We start from the raw sequence: 6575 nt of genomic DNA on the forward strand, positions 1-6575 counted from the left end.
TAAAGAACACAGTACGCAATTGGCGCAAAAAGTACCGCAAGGGTACTCCCTTAACTATACCTTAAGGAATGTACTTATACTGTAAACATTTGTGCAGTGACAATGTGTAGATGTAATGCAGTGTAACCTTGTTAGCTTAAAAGCTGTATGTGCGACTATGACGCTCTGAGAAACCTTTATGCATTTATAATAACCAATCAAATACCGGTCTAAGGTTCTAACGCCTTTAGTGAGAGAATGAACGTTCAAAAAGAATAATACAATACAAGCTATACACTACCAAAATAACATAGAATATCTAACCAAGTTACTACACATAAAATACAATAAAGACACAATTACTTTTAAAAGGGGAAGGAGAGAGAGAATGGCTTATAACATTAAATAAGAGACAATATGGTTGCAGATAAAACTACACATGTGAGGGACAATCGCTGTGCAGTTAGTCAATGCTGAATACCGCATGGGATGGAAGCTAGACTCCATTTTGAGAAAACTCCCATGATTCCAAAGACTGCAACACATGGTTGAAAGGGGGAGGGGAAAACACCCGGCAGCAGCCATTTTAGATTTGCAGGTCTAAACACATGGCACTCTCTGCTACACCACAATCACATAGCAGAAGACACAAGACTCCATTTTATTCCAAAATGTCCAAGCCTCAAAACAATGCATATGTTCTGATTTTACAATTCCAAACCATCTAAATCACCTTTCACAATTTCAAGCAAACACAGTATCTCAATAACCAGAGCATATGAGCTATCACAAGACCAGACCACCAGGTACCCACAAGTATCAGCCTGCCATTGCTACAAGCACATGTTCAAAAGTACTGCATGGTGGTATTCATGATTAACAAGATATATTATAACAAACCAGCACAATCTATTTTAAATCACCATAGGCAAACAAATACCACAAATACTGTGCTACAGATTGTCTACTGTTCCAATTCATCACAGACTTCACAGAGTATCAACACAAACACCCAACAATCACACAACTGCCCAAACCTCGTTAACCTTAAGCCATTTGTATCTCCAAACTAACTAATCTATGCCAATCATTCTACAACTACTTTACCACAAACACGTATTTAAAACTATTCTATGCCAATCAGCCATGAGATATTGAGATTATGATACTTAGCCTTTTGTAAGGAGCCTGGTGATGATCCAGCCATGCTTGCTGTGTGTAAGGTAGCTGTGTGAGTGAGTTACAGTATATCTGTCCTCAGAGGCCCCCACAACTGACCCCGCCCCCCCCAGACAGGAACTATTCTCCTGTGTGTCTGTTCCTGGGGGAGGGGTCTCTCTCTCTCCTTCATGATTGAGTCACTATTCTCTTTGTATATGCTGATCAGGTTCAGCCCTGAAAACTGGCAAAAGGGTTGGCTTGATCATTCATTGTTCTAACAAAGTGATCTTAGCTTTTATACATATAATCATATCTATCCGCTGCAATGTCCCACAACTTCACAACAAGCATCAAACTAACCCACACATCAATCTGCTTGCTTCAATACCAAACATGACGGGCGCATCTGGTTCTGTTCAAATAATACACATTCATGACATCAATTCATCAGCCAATTCTAAATCTCCATGATGTCTGGTGCCCGACATTATTATAACCATGTACTGTATGAAACAAGCGCCGAATCCATCTCCGTGCCATGTCCGAGCAAATGCGTGTGTTACTATATATTGCTGTGCTCGCTGCGCATATTTGCAAGTATAGCGACTTAAATGTGTGCAGTTTGTATGTTCTCTCTATGTAATATTTTTGACTTTGACACTGCAGTTCTTGCCCATGATAAAAAGAAATTTATTGTGATGCCTGGGCATAAATCCAAAAAAATCCACCTCTTGGGTGTGGGATAATTTGTGAAGGCATCTGCTCCATTTTTGAGGCCAAAGTTAGAGGTAAAGACGTTAACCATCTAATCACCACCTCAATTTTAAGCCATTTGCGTTGAGCTCATTAAATTTATTTTACAAGATTAGAATGTAATTAACACCCTCATCATCAAATTTCTCATTAGTGATTGGCGATAGTCCTTCCCAAAAATAGTTTTGTAGGGGCCCAAACAAACCAAGCTCTTCAGCCACAAAAGTGGCAGTCGCTGTCGCTGAAGTGATTGGTTTGTTAAACTGTGCATGACCTTCATGAAAGTGGGTGTTAGGGCCTAAGGACAATTCCATCTTGCACCACTTTCTTTTTTATAATGGGCTGTATTTTGACAAAACATTTTATTGATTATTTGTCTCCAACACATTACTGATTTAATTTATCAATCAATAAATCATTCTGGTATTTTATGGTCTTTTTTCCCCTGCAGAACAGCATCACAGATGTTAATTTAAATTAATCAATCAATCAATCGATCGATCATTCTTGTTTTCTGTTATGGCCTTTTGATTTCTGATTTGCTGCAAAACAGAAGGTCGATATAGTTCACATCTAAATTTTATTTAATTTTAATAAGCAATGGTAACTTTCTCTGGGGTCATATAGTTTATTAAACTGCCATCCTGTCTGCCACTGCAGTGCCACTCTGTTTCCTAAATGTGCCATGTTTGGAGTTGTGCTGCCCACTGCTGCCGAATAGCTTAGTCAGTGAGCTAGCTTGATGCAAACTTTTGGCCTGAACTGGATGAAAACAATATTGTGAGCCTTGAGGTCATAAAAGATGATTGGAAATTATTGGTTATTAATGTAGTTGAGGTCATTAACACTGTAGGAACAATAAATGGGCACAATTATGTGATGTTAGCTGTTTTTATAATTAGTAAAAAAAATACAGATCCAAAACCAAGACACAAAGTTAATTCAGATCCCAAACTAAAACACAGGGGCCGACACATGCCTCATATATATATATGTATATACAGATGGACAGATAGATAGATAGATAGATAGATAGATAGATAGATAGATAGATAGATAGATAGATAGAAAGAGAGAGAGAGTAATCTGTATATAGTATTACATAAACAAGCATGAACATTATTCTACCACGGGTTCAACTAGAACCTGAACCTTTCTTTGATACAGTACTTCTACTGAATGCAGCATCCAGACTAAAAACACTTATTCTAACACTGTGCCATATGTCCATTTCAAGGAAAGTAAGTTCTTGAAAGGATAATGGAAGATAAAAGACTGTGTGAAATATCAGTGTCCCCAACTATAAAGATCAAGTCTTATAATGTTTGTTCTTGTGGTATTTTCCTTTATGGCTCACAGGGAGGTCTAAAAGTAGGACAATGGCTAAGAAAGAAATGGAAGATAAAAGAATAGAAACAACCAAGTTTTCCCATTCTTTTTCATCTGTTAGTTTTCAAGAACATTATCTTAGTTGGCAGGAAGAGTGAAGGCAACTAGAGTTATGCCAGCTGAAAGCAAAGTAGAAGATAAAAGTCTAAAAATATTAGAGTCCATTATGAAAGACTTTATGCTCCCTGCAAGTGGTCTTACATACAAACACAGACTTTCTACCAGTCCCCTGAGCCATCAATAACACAATAACTTTACTAAGTACTGTAGTTGCAGTAATATATATATATATATATATATATATATAATTTAAATATATATAATACTGTATATGTGTATATATATATTATTTTTTTGTTATAATCACAATGACAGAACACTATCGACATATACAGATAAGTAGTCATTATTCTGTCGACATTTACCATATTGACATTCCTAATGTCGACACTACAATGTCAACAGATATGATGTCACTACTGTTAAAATGCAGAGCTACAACATGTAAACAATTGCAGAATGTTGGTATGTGAAATGTAGATACTGTCAGAATATCAACATTAAGGTTAAGTTTGGGTCGGGACGGGTTAGGGATAGGCTGTGGGTGTTGGTTAGGCTGCAGGGAGGGGGGTTAAGGTTAGGCACTAGAGTGAAGGTCAGAGTTTGGGGTAGGTATTAGGTTTAGGGATAGAGGAGAAATACTCACTGGAACACTGGAGCATTGGAGATCTCTCCCAAAGGTGGCGGTCACATGACTGCTGGAACCCGCATGCCTCGCTGGAGCCGCCTGGAGCAAATAAGGGACCAAAGGGCCTCCAGGAAAGATATTTAGGCCTTCTAACATATTGACATTTTATCACTGTGTACATGATGATGGTCAATGCCAATATTATGACTATGTAGACATTATGCTGTCAACATATCATACAACACCCCATATATGCACAATAAAACTCCACAATTTGCATTTAACTTTATTTTCAGTTCCATTTTCATGCATACAGTAAGACAAAAAGATTTACTAAGGGCTCAGTTAAGAAAAGTTCCTGCCTGAAGAAGATGTACAAGAACTTTTTATTGTGATCTGTCATATTTGTCATCAAATTTAAAAAAAGAAAGAAGAAGAAAGCATGGGATACATAGAAAAAATAAGTTTCCTACTACACGGAGATAATAATATTGTCAGATACTCCTTTTACTATATACATATTGATCGTAAAAAATGCCTTCTATATAATCATGTTTTTCAATTATAGTTATGTTAGTTAATTAATATTGTACACCATTCTATAGAGTGCGGTTAGATTTAAAGTATATTTTTGCACTTTATTATTCTGCAGAAGTAATATTTTCAATCTATCATAAGTTGTACGTTATCAATGTCAGATGTGTATTACTGATATTTTCACTATGGGCCTTTTACAAAATGTCAATCTTCAAAATGTCAACATGGATGTTATGTGGACATGTACAGTATAATATAGACATTCAAAATGTTGACACTGCCAGAATATTAACATTGCAAATGTCGATAGTCAGCATGTCTGCATAGCATTTTTAGGTGAGCTTAGCTCTAACTGTACTATAACCATACCCTAACCCTAAAATTATATGTCGGTATTCTGTCTATCGTCATTCAAACTGTCGATATTATGGCCATGTTAACATTGCATATGTTGACATTCAAAATGTTCACATAATGACTGTACACCATCAGTATAACAAAGTGGACAATAGAATGGAATGCATCAGCAATTATGTGTCTATGTACACATAGCCATGTTCAGTATAAAGTGATTATAATTCCATTGCTAGCTCACATGCAGCCATTTTCTTATGAACCTACTGTAGTAAGCACTGTTATAGTATATGGCATCTGTCACCAGTTACAGCCACCCAGGGATATTTTTCAGCAGGAACCAGCAGGAACTCGGTTTCTGAACCTCTCATTAAAAATGACATAATTAGGACATGGGTTCCTGAACTTGTCCTGGTCCAAAACGTATTTTCTACAAGATAAGTTTTATTTTAAAGTCCATTTTATGTGACTTCTTTAAAAAAAATCTATCTATCTATCTATCTATCTATCTATCTATCTATCTATCTGTCATATGTCTATCTATAACTTTTTTAATAGCTCCACCCCCAGACCCATATTTCCTAAACCTGTTTTTCCAGAAAAATAGTACCTCAGCCATCAGAACTATAACTTTACTATACTTTACTTTGATTTGCAGTTAAAAAAACACACACAAGAAAACTAGAGTAGTATGGCATTGCAAAGTACTAATCAGCTAAGCTGCTTGTGAGCCACCAAACAAACGTCAGTCAGATGGGCCAGAATTTGCATACCATGAAAGACTGTCAGCCTGGCAGTAATTAAGATGTCAATCAGATTTGCTTTTGATTTGCAAATGGCAGGCCACGGAGCACTTGTTCACTTGCAAGACTTTCCTACTTACTGCGCAGTCTGTGTGACCCTTGGAAAGTACAGTATATCATTAAGGGAGGCCTATTGTGACACACGGCTAAAGTGCCAATTACTCTACATGTTACTTAATTATATAAGTAAGCTTTTGTTTTAGAACCATCATCGTAGCCTTTGTCTCTTTGCATTCCTATATTTTGGAGATTCCAAACATGTCATAAATATGCAAGGATAAAGCTATGTGTTTAATCAAATCCATATATTTCACAAATTAACTTAATTGATATATTGCCCATGCTTCCTAACTGTTCAGCGGGACAGTCCTGCTTTTCGAGGACTGTCCTGGCGTTGTACCCATGGAATAGATACCGTGCACATAGCATATATGTAAAGTGCGGGGAGAGCCTATGGAAAGTCCAGCATCTTCAATAGTGCTGGGCATGCCCCACAGTGATAAAAAATACAGGGGGAGTGCTGTGAGGCTCATCCCCCTTACCACAAGGTCCCCACAATCTCTAAACCCCACAGGTGACAAAGTAAGCACATCCAGTGGCAAGGGATAGTGACCCAGGAAGCCCACGTGGTCACAATGGCAATCTGATATTTGAAAATGGCTAGTATACAAGTCATGCTCTTTAAGAATGTGTTGATGACAATTTGCCTACTTACTAATTGGGCAGCCAATCACAGATAAGAGAATGGTCCTGATTGGCTGCCCGACTATTAATTAGACAATCTTACTGGTGATGAACTCATTTTGCAATGAAAAAAGGTACTGAATAGTCTGTAATATCTGAAAGGTTTATTCTACAATTGCCCATATAGATAGCTTCAAAACAAATACCAAAGAAGATTAAAGGTATTT

This window comes from Pseudophryne corroboree, chromosome 5, assembly GCF_028390025.1.
Source record: "Pseudophryne corroboree isolate aPseCor3 chromosome 5, aPseCor3.hap2, whole genome shotgun sequence".
NCBI classification, from domain to species: Eukaryota; Metazoa; Chordata; class Amphibia; order Anura; family Myobatrachidae; genus Pseudophryne; species Pseudophryne corroboree.